The sequence below is a fragment of the Ornithodoros turicata genome, unplaced genomic scaffold (assembly GCF_037126465.1).
Source record: "Ornithodoros turicata isolate Travis unplaced genomic scaffold, ASM3712646v1 Chromosome12, whole genome shotgun sequence".
Lineage (NCBI taxonomy): Eukaryota > Metazoa > Arthropoda > Arachnida > Ixodida > Argasidae > Ornithodoros > Ornithodoros turicata.
This window is the reverse complement of record NW_026999301.1, coordinates 852,680-866,469: the sequence shown is the minus strand read 5'-3', so window position 1 is coordinate 866,469 and position 13,790 is coordinate 852,680. Positions and strand designations below refer to the sequence as shown.

General features: G+C 47.0%; 1 non-coding gene across 1 annotated transcript; it reads right to left on the bottom strand.

Annotated features, from left to right (window-relative positions):
• Nucleotides 1–5,585: 5,585 nt before the first annotated feature.
• Nucleotides 5,586–5,656, bottom strand: Trnag-gcc (transfer RNA glycine (anticodon GCC)). Its single transcript has one exon. It is a non-coding gene; the product is annotated as a tRNA-Gly (tRNA).
• Between the last annotated feature and the right edge of the window lie 8,134 nt (nt 5,657–13,790).

Below are 13,790 nucleotides of genomic sequence, written 5' to 3'. Positions count from 1 at the left end.
TCTCCTTCCGAGTCAGCGCGACGAACTTTTACATGTCCTCGAGGACTACCACCACATCTTTGATTTTGATCGGAAGCAGGGTCGGACTTCTCTTGTCCGGCACACAATCGATACACAAGGCCACCGTCCCATCCGCCAAAAGCCCTACCGTGTCTCTCAGAGCGAACGCCTTGTCATACAACAGCACGTTCTAGAAATGGTGGAGAGCAAGGTCATCGAGCCGTCCTGCAGTCCGTGGGCTGCTCCTGTTGTCCTCGTCAAGAAGAAAGACGGCTCTTGGCGTTTTTGCATAGACTTCCGAAAGCTCAACAAGATCACTAAGAGAGACACATACCCCATGCCGCGCATTGACGATGCCCTTGATTGCCTGCAAGGTGCCCAATATTTTTCATCTATAGACATGCGCTCCGGCTACTGGCAAATCGAAGTCGACCCCAAGGATGCAGAAAAGACTGCTTTTGTGACACCTGACGGCTTATACGAATTCAGAGTAATGCAGTTTGGACTGTGCAACGCCTCCGCCACGTTCGAGCGTATGATCGATAACGTGCTCGGACCCTTGAAGTGGACATCATGCCTTTGCTACCTTGACGACATCGTAGTTTTCGGCCCTACTCTCGAAGTCCACAACCGTCGCCTGCGGGAGGTCCTGTCGTGCATGGCAAATGCGGGCCTCACGCTCAACCATAAAAAGTGTCATTTTGGCTGCCGACAGCTCACCGTCTTGGGCCACCTCGTCGGCTCTGACGGGATTCGCCCTGACCCCAAGAAGACTGACGCCGTCACCAACTTCCCTCGACCAACCTCGACGAAAGCTGTTAGAAGTTTCCTTGGCCTCTGCTCCTACTTTCGCCGGTTTATTAGACACTTCGCAAGCAAAGCGCGACCTCTTCACGACCTGCTGAAGAAAGGGGTCTCGTTTAACTAGGGCGATGCGCAGGAGGCTGCTTTCGATGCGCTCAAGTCCATACTGACGTCATCCCCTGTATTACGTCATTTCGACCCGCACGCACCGATCGAAATCCATACTGACGCCAGCGGTACGGGACTCGGTGCTGTGTTGACGCAACATCCTGAGGACTCTGAACACCCGGTAGCATTAGCTAGCCGTTGTCTATCGCCAGCGGGGCAAAACTACAGCGTCACAGAAAAAGAATGTCTAGCTGTCGTTTGGGCTGTGAGAAAATTTCGACCGTACGTATACGGGAAGCGCTTCAAGGTTATTACCGACCACCACGCCCTCTGCTGGCTCGCGAACCTCAAGGCACCCTGTGGGAAACTTGCCCGTTGGGCCCTTCTCCTCCAGGAGTTATACAAGTCCGGCCGCACTCACCGCGATGCTGACGCCCTCTCCCGCTCGTCTCTGCCTGACGCTGCCGCTATTTCTCCCCCCCCCCCTGGACCCGCTTTGTGACCCCCTGGACCTGGCACCGCTTTGTGACCTAGACCTTTCGCGTGAACAACGTCGTGACGCTTCCTTAACCTCCATAATTAATATCCTGCAGTCCACCGCCGCCCGCTCCAAGCGTGACTCTCGGCAGTCACATAACTTCGTCCTTCGAGACTCGGTGCTCTGTAAGAAGAACTTTGCCCCCTTTGGACGCCCCTACCTGATTGTGATTCCCCGTCACCTCCGCCACGCTCCCCTGCAGTTCATGCATGATGACCCGTCCTCTGGCCACTTGGGCTTTGCGCGTACGTATGATAAGGTTGTTCAGCGTTTCTTCTGGCCCGGGATGCGGCGATTTATTGCGTCGTACGTGCGCCGTTGTACTGACTGCCAACGACGCAAGCCCATGACATCAGCTGCCACAGGTTTCCTGCAGCCCCTTCCCCCTCCTTCGCAACCGTTCCACCGTGTCGGAATCGACCTCCTTGGGCCGTTCCCAAGAGAGCTGCTGAGTGACCGTGGTGCCGCTTTCCTATCGACCATCGTAACGGAGCTCCTCAAGGCCTGCAGCATTACCCGTTTGACCACTACAGCGTACCATCCCCAATGCAATGGTCTTACTGAACGTCTGAACCGAACCCTTGCGGACATGATTTCCATGTACGTGGACGCCGCCCACTCTAACTGGGACACCGTTCTACCTTTTGTCACGTACGCCTACAACACCTCCCGGCACGACGTGACTTCATTCACCCCATTTTATCTTTTGTTTGCGCGGTCTAATGAGACGACACTGGACACGCTGTTCCCATACGTCAATGACGGCTACGGGCATGACTTCATCGCAGAACTCATGTGCCGGGCGTAAGAATGTCGCCAACTCGCACGGACCTACACATTACTCGCCCAGTCCAAAGAGAAGGACCGCTACGACGACACACGGGTCGATGTCGTCTACCATCCCGATGATCTTGTCTGGCTGTGGAAACCGGAACGTAAGGTCGGCCTTTCGGAAAAGCTCATGCGTCGCTATTTTGGGCCCTATCGTATCGTTCGGCAGACCTCACCGGTGAACTACGTTGTCCAGAACGCGAACGATGTCGGCCCGAGGACCAGATCAGCTTCGAAAGAAGACACAGTACACGTTTCTCGCCTCAAGCCCTACCACGGTCCAGCTGATTGATCAAGGTGCTCAATCCCTCAGCGACGGGGTAGTGTCACGGGAAGAAGTGAAGGGTTGCCTGCGCGTGGGAGCAGGGGCGCGTGTTGGTTGTTCTTCGGCTGGCTCTCGCTCTTGCCACAGCTTCCCCGAATAAACGTATCAATATGATCTTGTCCGATGCTTGGTGGAACCTCAGTGTCAGCCACACCCTTTGGTGTGCACATTTTGCACTGCAGTGTTAGTTCACTGCGCAGTCCTTTTCTGCGTTCAGAAACGACTTCCATGTCCGCAAGTTCACAACTGAATGGGTGATAGATTCCGAGCTCCTTGAAGCTACTGAGCAGGTGCATTAGTGAAGACAGACGTAACTAAAGCCCACAATATTGACATGTAATTAAAGCCCACAATACTGATATGTAACTAGATCCCACAATATTGACATGTAACTAAAACCCAAAATATTGACATGTAACTGAAGGCCAAAACGTTGACATGTAACTGAAGGCCAAAACGTTGACATGTAACTAAAGCCCAAAACATTGACATGTAACTAAATCCCACAATATTGACACGTAACTAAAACCCAACATATTGACATGTAACTAAAGCCCACAATATTGACATGCAACGAAAGCCCACAATACTGACATGTAACTAAAACCCAAAATACTGACATGTCGCTAAAGCCCAAAATATTCAGTCATCTGAAATACGCACTTCGCTGCTGTCAAAGCGACGTCAAATTGCACAAACAATTGCACTTGTGTTTTCATGTATCCATAACGCAGCAAAGATCCCCTGGAAAAACTAATGGTTTCACAGCGTGCACAAGAAAAAGGTATTTGTATGGAAGTCCAGCCTCGGTATAATCGTGTCCCTTCGCGTCGATGTCCACGGTACTGCAACTCGACAAGCTGAGACCAGCCCACCTCGGAGTGTGGTCGCGTGCTTGGCGGACGGGGCGGTAGCGGGGGAAGACTTTCGGAACGCTGCCACACTGCTGGATGGAGTAACATGAAGGACTGTAATGCAGGACGAGTGACGAAGGTATTCCTGGTCACAGCGCAGATAATGAGACAACGGAGTCCGCGAGTTGGCACTGAAGACTACCACGCTTGTTGTTGCGGACGCGGCACTCTGGGAGGTTACGCCCGAGGACATAGTACTCATTACTGAGCGCAAAACGAGCCGCTGACACGGTGAAACAGCCGGTAAGGAGGGAGTAGAAACAATGTTCACTTGGTTCAGCAATGGTTTGACAACATGACGTAGATCTGAAGGTAGGACGTGCAAAAGAAAAACGGTGAGGTCTCCCATCCAAGTCGGCGGTATGTTTCACGTTTCACACGCTGGTGAAAGGGGTGTGGGAAGCTGGCCGTGGAAAACAGAGACACAGGAGGAACGGGTCTTGTAGAGGCAAGGGCAGCTGCCATGGCAATGGTCACTGTGTCCGGGGCAGGGGGAACTTCTTTCGCGAAGGTCGGCGCGGTTGTGGGCTCCTGGGTTCAGCGGCGGTGTCGCCTTCCGCGCTTAGAGGAGCCGTGGTTCAGGTGGCGACTGAGTGGCGGCCAGGGAAGGAGGAGGAGGTTGCCTCCTGCGGGGTTGTCTTGTAGCCATTGGTTCATGCAAGTGTTGTAATCTTTGCTTGATCGTGCGAGCAACTACACATGTACAGCTTTCTGAGGTACGACTCTAAGGTATTACTGGCATCATATCACGTTCATCAGTATCCGCCCTGACGCCCTCATTGTGTAACGGTGTGAGGAAGACGGCACTGTGGGTTTGCCATGCCGCCGGTTTTGACGCTTCTGCCATCCCAGTGCTCGCTCATGACGTCGTAACGCTGAGATTCATTTCCCAATCTGAGGGGGCCAACATTTCTATCCATTTATACACCGTACGTCGACCTGGGTCCCAAGTGCTCCGATTCCATTTCAGCTTCCATTCTGATTCAACTTCGATCCTGTATAGCTTTTCTCAGCCGAAGCATATCTGCACACTTACCCATCAAATTGTCCGCTGTACCTTATTGTACAGTAAACGATATGGACGCGTCTGAAATCTGCCCCAACCAGCTTCATCCGCCGCCCGAAATTCCAAATGCTTAGAGTCTAGGGGACCGCACTTGATCCGCGCTCCTAACCACGTCATGGGACGAGGGGATACCCAGTGCGGTTCAAATAAGTATTGTAAAGTTGTCCCATGAAACAACAGACACCCCTTCCCGTTGACATCCTACTGGATGAGTGCTAAAAGCGCTGCCAGGTTTCCGGCATCCAGTGTAAAAGAAAAGATTTTACTGCATAACCTATCCAGCGCCACTATTTTTTTTTTTTTTTACAAGCATGATCCTTCCACATTTCTGTGGCTGCGACTGGGAATTCCAAGACAAATAAGTTTCACCTACTGTTCCCCCGAGGAAATGAGCATCGTTGAGCAAACAATTAACAAAATTTGGGGCTGGACTACGCTGCCCGTGCTCGTGCTCCCGCGTCATGGTCAACGTCGTCCTCGTCGTCTTCCGGCCACGTGCAGCGGTATATCATTTCCAGCGGTCAAATTGTTGTTGCTTGTTACGACACACTCGATGAGAGATGGCAGCATTGCGCTGCCCATTCTGAAACAGCGTACTCCACGGATGACCATACCTGACAAAAACTCGTGTGCCGAGTCAACGGCTTAACATAGATGAAATATTTTTCTTGGTATTGGTTCTTGGTATGTTTTTCTAGTGCGTGATCCAGCCAGATTTTCGATTTTGGGCGGCTCTATTTTGTAAGCGAGCGGAATCTCGAAATATAGCTTTTCCCAAACCTTTCGACGACGATATAAAAATTTGAGTCTAAAACGCAAAATCTGCTTCGATCAGGCACTAGATCTAAGCATCCTCTTCCATTTAAACGCAGTTGCACGGAGATCAACCAAATTTTCGCGGCGCTACGCGAGTGAAAAATGTATGGGGATTCCCATAGAGCGTCGGTGGTGATGCACCGCCTTAAAACTCTCTAGTATATATGGCCAATGCATAACGAATGCGTCGGCCGGGAATCGAACCCGGGCCACCCGCGTGGCAGGCGAGTATTCTACCACTGAACCACCGACGCTTGTTTCATACAGTGCTCAACCGCCATTCCGGAGGAAAAACTGAAACGCCACAGCTGGTTCTATCGAGGTTAATGACACTATTTTTATCTTGCGCGCGTCTGCAACTAGTTTTCACGTGATCGATCACGTTTCGGGCACAAAGTTTAGCTACACGAATGTCATGCACAGGCGCGTGGGGTGTTTCAGCCGATGACCGCGGTATGGCCGCGCGGGCCAGCCCTGTGGACCGGACTGAAAGCAACAGGTAGCTCCGTGCACCCTAAGAAGAAACGGGACTCACAGATGACTCCCTTTGGGGGAGTCAAATCCTTACACACGTATACCCCCCCCCCCATCTGCAGTCGAATGTTTCCTTTGCCTGAGGAATAGCACCCCACCCTCAGCATCACCCCCAGTTTGACGATTGATGGAGATTTATGAGCTCCATGATTTCAGGTAATTTTTTCTGCCGTCATAATTTTTTCCCTGAGAAGTTGAAAGGAATGAGAGGGATAGCCGTTTGGTACTGAAAGAACGTGTAATCAGTGATTTCTTAAGAAATCGACCTCTGGGGGACGCCGAGCTGCAAGGGGGGGGTACATATTAATGGGTACATGATTAAGAGTTTGTAGCCGAGTATGTGGGATATTGGTGTCCGAACTGTATTGGACAATCTACTATTGGACAATGGTATGCACTCTCAAATGTCTGAGGGGTTTGGGGTGGCTGTTGCAAATAACCAGGGCGGGGTGCACACCCTCCACCTATGGGGTGTAAAAACTCCCTGCATGTAAGATGAAAACCACAGTGAGTCGAACATGAATTAAAAGAAGTTCAGGCACGCTAATATGGGCCGCGTATATAGCCAGCACCGTGTGAGTAGACCGCGTTGCAAACAGAATTGTACTCAAATGTGTAGAACTACAAGGGTACAAACGTTTCTAGTGGTATGAGTACAGGTTTTCCCACCGTATTTAATCCTTATACTGCGGAAATTAATCCTTATACCGTGGAATTTAATCCTCATGCCCCACTTTTAATCCTTGTTTCGCTGGATTCAATCCTTCTGTCGCCACTTTTAATCCTTATATCGTGGGATTTAATCCGTCTGTTGTTAAATTTAATCCTTGTGCTACCAATTTTAATCCTTATGCCGTGGAATTTAATCCCAAAGTTTCCGGTTATCTTTTATTACTCTTTTCACTACGATGCGACAGTGTGGGACTACCTGCATGATCTATGACCTGTTTCAACTATTCCCTCGTTTTCAGCCATACACTGACTTTTTGTGACAATCACTGCTCAATGCACTACTATGTGACAGTATGGGACTACTTGCATAATTTATTACCTGTTATGAGTATTTCCTTGTTTAGGGCTATAAATTGACTTTTTATGACTACGCCTACTCCATGCAGTACTACTGGATGTTATAGGACTACCTGCATGATTTATGACCTGTTTTGACTATTTCCTCGTTTGCAGCCATAAATTGACTTTCTTGTGACTATGCCTATTCTATGCACTGCCATGGGATGGTATGGGACTGCCTGCATGATGTATGACCTGTTATGACTATTTCCTTGTTTATAACTATAAATTGACTTTTTGTGACAAATACTGCTCTATCACTACTATGTGACAGTATGGGACTACGTGCACGATTTATGGCCTGTTTTGACTGTATCCTTCTTAGGCCTATTATTTGACTTTCTATGACTAGGACTACTCTATCCACTACTATCAGATGGTGTGGGACTACCTGCATCATATATGACATGCTATGGCTATGTCCTTGCTTACACATATAAATGGACGTTCTAAGGCTATGACTACTACATGCACTCCTATGGGATGGTATGGGACTGCCTGCATAATATATCACCTCTTTGACTATTTCCTTGTTTATGGCTATAAATTTACTTTTTATGACTATGCCTTTTCTATGCACTACTATAGGAGGGTATGGGACTACCTGTGTGATTTATTACCTGTTTTGACTATTTCCTCGGTTATAGCTATAAATTAACTGTTTATGACTATGGCTACTCTAAGCACTACTATTGGGTGGTATGGGACTACCTGCATGATTTATGACCTGTTTTTACTATTACCTCGCTTACAGCCATAAATTGACTTTTTTGTGACTATGCCTACTGTATAGACTGCCATGGGATGGTATGGGACTACCTGCATGACCCATGACCTGTTATGACTATTTCTTTCCTTATAACTATAAATTGACTTTTTGTGACAATTACTGCTCCACGCAATACAATGGGATTGTATAGGACTACCTGCATGGTTTATGACCTGTTTTGACGATTTCCTCGTTTATAGCCATAAACTGACTTTTCGTGACTCTGACTACTCTACGCACTACTATGGGATAGTATGGGACAAGCTGCATCATGTATGGCCTGTTATGACTATTTCCATGTTTATAACTATAAATTGACTTTTTATGACTGCTCTATGCACTACAATGGGATGGGACTACCTGCATGATTTATGACCTGTATTGACTATTTCCTTCTTCACAACTATAATTTGACTTTCTCTCACTAGGACTGTTCAATGCACTACAGTAGGGTAGTGTGGGACTACCTGCATCATATATGACATGTTATCAGTATTTCCTTGTTTATGTCTATACATGAACCTTTTATGACTAAGACTACTATGTGTACTACTATGGGATAGTATGAGACTACTGGAACTAAAGCGAACTATCTGGAAAGTAGTTGCTCTGAAGCTGGTACATACAAACTGACAAACACAACACACCCTTCAAGATGCCTAGGAACAAGAACAATTGAAATATGACATTCATCAGAAAAGCCCCTTCTTTTTCACGTTTCTTCCAAAATGTAACTTGCTCAGCAATGACATGCACGTCACAGTATCACATCCTGGTCATCAGTTCTTTATAATGTTCTTCATGTTTCCCTACAATTTATCGCTACATTGATCTCTTTGCGCGTCACAGGCCTTCTATGTTAAAATGACGTGAGCCCAGTTCTTAAATTCTCACATAGCAAGCGTTATCGTGAAGATAGTCTTATACTATCCCATCGCAGTGTAAGGAGTAGCCGTAATTATAAGAAATCCATTTGTACCTGTAAACCAGGAAAGTGTCATAACATGTCATAAATCACGCAGTCTTATATTATCCCATTAGAGTGCAAGAAGTATACTAGTCGTCTTTATTAAAAAGTCATTTGAAGCTGCGAAAATGAAACAGTCATAACATGGCATTCGCGCAGGTAGTCTCATACTATTCCTGGCCGGATCCAGCCTACCAGCGCTCCACGCCCAAAGTTCTTTTGACATTTCTGGAGACAATGGGACTTCGATCCTTATTGTGAAGAAGCTCATTATTTCATTCCCCACATCACCACCAGCAATGGGGTAGAGTATTGATTCTGGCCATAAAACTCCCCATTCATCATCTTAAAGGGACTATGAAATTTCCCGAACCCCCATACTTTTTTTCGATGGAAACTGTTCTTCCCGCAGAGAAACTAATATGCCACAATTTTTTCCGGACGAAATCGCTCCACTCTGCGAGGAGCGCGCGCTGGAAATGTCTCTTCCGCGTTCCTCCTCTCTCGCGCATATTTCCCTGCCGATGGTGTAACTGTACGGACCGCACCTCGGTTCCCCGTTACGTCACCGGCGTTGCACAATGGCAAGTAATGCCGCGAGCTCGCGCTGTGGCTGCCGCCACTGCCGAAATCTGCCGATCGCGCGAAAGCTGCTGTCATGGAGATTTTCACTCCCGATGAACGCATACGCGGGATCCTACGGCGCATGCTCCTGGCGGGATTCCTTGATTCGGCCAGCTCGGCAACACGTCACGATGACGTGTTGCTGAGCCGGCCGTGGTCGCGTCAAGTTACCCGTTGTGTCTCCGCTCGGCAGCTCCCCACGGCGCGGCGCCAGCTGTCCTCCCTTCGCCGCTCCGTTTGAATTCGCTCCCGAGAAGTCCGCTCGCGCGACGAAAGTAAAATTTCGGTTCTAGACTCAGAAAAATGTCTTCTTTCGAACGAAACGAAGAAAAAAATCGTTTCATAGTCCCTTTAAAATAAAGTTGTTGCTGTTGTTGTATTCCATTGTATTGCACACTGTAGTCGTAGTCACAGAAAGATCATTTGTAGCTGTAAACAAGGGAATTGTCATAACAGGTCATATATTACGCAGGTAATTTTATAATATCCCTTTGTTGTGCAAAGAATAGCTGTATGCATGAAAATCAATTTGAAGCTAGAAACGAGGGAATAGCCATGGCAGCTCAAAGCATTCAGGTAACTTAAATTATCACATGGTAATTCAAATTGAACTCAGAGTCATGAAAAATCAATTTGTTGTAAACATGGGTTGAGTACAGCTTTTGTATTACGTTCATAATAAATTTTCTCTTAACAACAATAAAATAGGCATACCAGTTTATAGATGATGCAGGTGCTCTCATACTATCGTATAGGAGTGCATTTACCAGCGACAGTCAATTTATAGCTGGAATGAGGAAATAGTCATAACTGGTCATAAACATTGCAGGTAGTCCCACATTACCCCCTAGTAGTGCATGGGGAGGAGGCAGTCCTAAAAATTAAATTTATAGCCAGAAACAAGGAAATAGTCATAACAGGTGGCGGCGTGAGGATTAAATTCCACGGTATAAGGATTGTAGAATTGTAAATGTAGACGGGTAGAATAGTAATTGAAAACCTGTAGAATTGGTAGTACAAAAGTTGTACTCAAAACAGTTCAACTGTTATTATAACATAATTATACAGGGTGGTCCACCAACCATGATAGAAATTCATAGTAAATGTAGTAAAACGTAGAGGCCCCGGAGAGACATGCGGTCAAGGTGCGGCAATCCAGAAGATGTGGGTTCGATCCCTACAGCTGGCTAACCTTTTCAGTGACTTTCATCTTTCAAGGTATTTTTTTCTTCCAATAACTTGTGCCACATATTGGTAACATTGTTATTTCATTTCAATTGATAGAAACTTAATTTCTTGAGTTGAACTCTGAAATCGCCCCAAGGCAACCTAACGTTTTTTTTTTCTTTTTTTTGCGGAAATTGGTTTCCCGTGGTCCTTTTACTCACATAATCCCACTCCTAATGCAATGGAAATTGCCGGAATAAATTCGCCGAAAATGAACCCTTGGCTCCGCTTCTTTTTTGACGCCTCGTGGTTTGACCGCAAAGACCGAAAAAGGAGGTTATATTGACACGCCTGTCGAGGGGGGAATGGGTTACAAGCCGTACATATGCGGAACGAACACGCGCAGTGAGTGCGGGAATCAGAGTTATCTTACCAAAAATGAAGCCACCGGCTTCTAACCATCCCCCCCCCTCGTGTGGCGTGTCAGTGCAACCTTTCTTCGCAGCTTTGCGCTCAAACTACGAGCCATCAAAAAAAGAGGCGGTGCCAAGGGCTCGTTTTCGACGAATTTATTTCGGCAATTGCCATTGCATTACTAGTGGGATTATGTGCTATACTGAGTAAAATGACCTCGGGAAACACAATTCCGTAAGGAAACGTTAGGTTGCTTTGGGAAATTTCGGTGTGTTCAATTTGGGTGCTCAAAATTTTCCCATTGAAAAAAGCACTAGAATCATTCTGGTGTTTTTGGTGGCTGTGATTTGGGACATTCCTGGTGCTTTCTTCTCCGATGTTAGCATCAGAATTCCCTGGTGTTCCTAGTGTCTGTTCTCTGACATTCCACACCAGGACCTCTGATGTGTGCACTCTGGTGTTGCACACCAGGATCCCTGGTGTTCTGTGATGCTCCACCGTTAAACATTATGATGTCTCATGCGTTCAATTGGTCCGTCAGGAACCTCACAATGGACTAAAAGCTGTGCATAGCTGTAGACGTGTGTGTGTGAGAGAGAGAAAGCAGAACAGTGCAAGCGCGGCACCACAGCACGAACACGGTGTTAGTGCTGTCCTGTTTGTTTTTCTCTAAGGGTTCAAAACTATGCACAGCTTTCAGAGCCTCGTGAGGGCGCTGAGGAGCAAGTACCTCACGGTATCGAATGCGTGGAACAGCATAATGTTCAATAGTCGAGCATCATAAAACACCATGAAGGGATCCTTCCATTCATACATGAATTTGCAACATTCAACCAACACGGTCGGCTCGTTATTCCGGTACTAAAGCTGCTTGGGATGTACTCACTGATGTTAGCGACTCATCAAACCAGTCAACAATACAACAAGATATCAAAGGTTTCTTTCTACTGCAAAGATGTCCCAGCTGTTAGCAGGCTACTACTTGTTTGCGTATAGTATACTGAGAATCAGAAATGGGAACAGACAAGCACGTGTAACAAAACTGTCTATATTAATGCTACCATTGATGATACACATTTAGGAGAAGTATGCACTCCACAATACAAAAGTACAGAAAGGAGCAATGTTATTTCTTCTGTGAGTGTGAATACATCACATGCGGCACAGTTATAATTTAGAAAAGTGTACTCGATCAACTCTTCAGTCATTTTCCGTCCTCTCTTCTTGTAGTCCATATGCCATGATTAATCAGTTCACATGGTGCCGGACGAAACGCACATTCAAAGACGTCGCACCAACGACCAGTCGTCACATCTACCCCGAATGCATCTCTTGTATTTTCTCATACTTCCACTTGTGCACAGGTTGGAAAGCAAAGTACGACATATAATGCAGAACTTCAGAAACACATATTCAAAGTTGTTCACATTCGTGCGCAGTTTTTATGTTGAAAACCAGGACGGAACGCTACCTCAACCACCTTGGCCAGCTCGTTGAGTTCAAAACCACTGAGGTGGCATCCAATGCATTGCTCCGTAGACGAAAGCGTGCTGGGCGAACGCAATGCATCCTGGACAGGTTCTGGTCGCACGTCACAGCAAACGTCAAGGTCCACGTGACCTTAAAGATGGCGGCGCCCGCGATCGGCGGCCAAACCGTTTGTAAACAATGCGGTTGTTGTTTCTGGACGACGTTTTGGATGTTTTTCGATCACGGTAATTATTTTTATCCGATAATCTCACAATAAAACGCGCAGTTTTACACATAAAGCCTCGTATTGTTGACAACTCCCAAAGATGTGATGACGACCGCGCGTTAAGACTTACCGAGCCGATGCGATGTACTTAAAGGGACGGTCTCGTACAGATCGAGCGATTCCGAAACTTAGCTGAAATTATATTCAAGAGTGCTACAGAAATACAGTCGCGAAGTTTCAACCAGAACAACGAAGTGGTTTTCGAGAAATTTGAAGGAATATGCCGTGACAGCAGACGACGGAAGTCGCAGCTGGATTCAACTCCCTCTCATGCAACGTCACATGTGACGTGGTTATGGTATTTATGGTGGCAGCTCGCCCATTGGGCGACCGAAGCGCAATGCACAATACAGTCGGAGGTGTATGTGCTTTGCGCTTGAAAGTTGTCACGCGCGACGTCGTAATGTTTGATAGCAAATTTAGCTATAGTGACGGGTCCCTGTCACTAAGCGGTGAAGATGAGCTCATCGGCGCCGATCGATTGGAGAACCGGGGACGTCGATGAACCTTTAGCTACTGACCCTTTGCCACAACAGCGTGGTTAGCCAGTGAAAGTAGTGGATGATCCGGAATCGATTGACGCGGGTAAGACTCATCCATAAAAGCGCACTTTTTTGCGTATATATGTTCCGCTTGATCGTGACACCATTCTAAATTGTACAAACATTGCAGCTGTGTGTGTAGACACTGCTCGCCAATACCAGCATGTGTGTTGTGCGCACAATCCGGAACCTGTTTCGATCAGTCACGTACACATGGTGTTGTATTCTCCTGAAAGGTGCTGTAAGGTTTGTTTTTGTTGCGCAGCTTTTTATTTGCATATAAAAATGTGTGTTTCATGGTACGTTATGCAAAATTTCAGATTTGGTATATGTATCAGAACTTGGATAGACTGCTGAAGAAAGCTGCTCTCTCTACCTATTCCCGCAAGCGGCAGGAGGTTGTCAACGTGATAAGTGAAGGCTTTCCATTCATGTCATTACACCTGGAGCAAATGACAAAATCAAGGATGAGCTGATCTACGCCAACGTCTTGAATTACCCCTGGCCTATGAAAAAAAAAAAAGCCCTTTTCAGGAGCATCCAA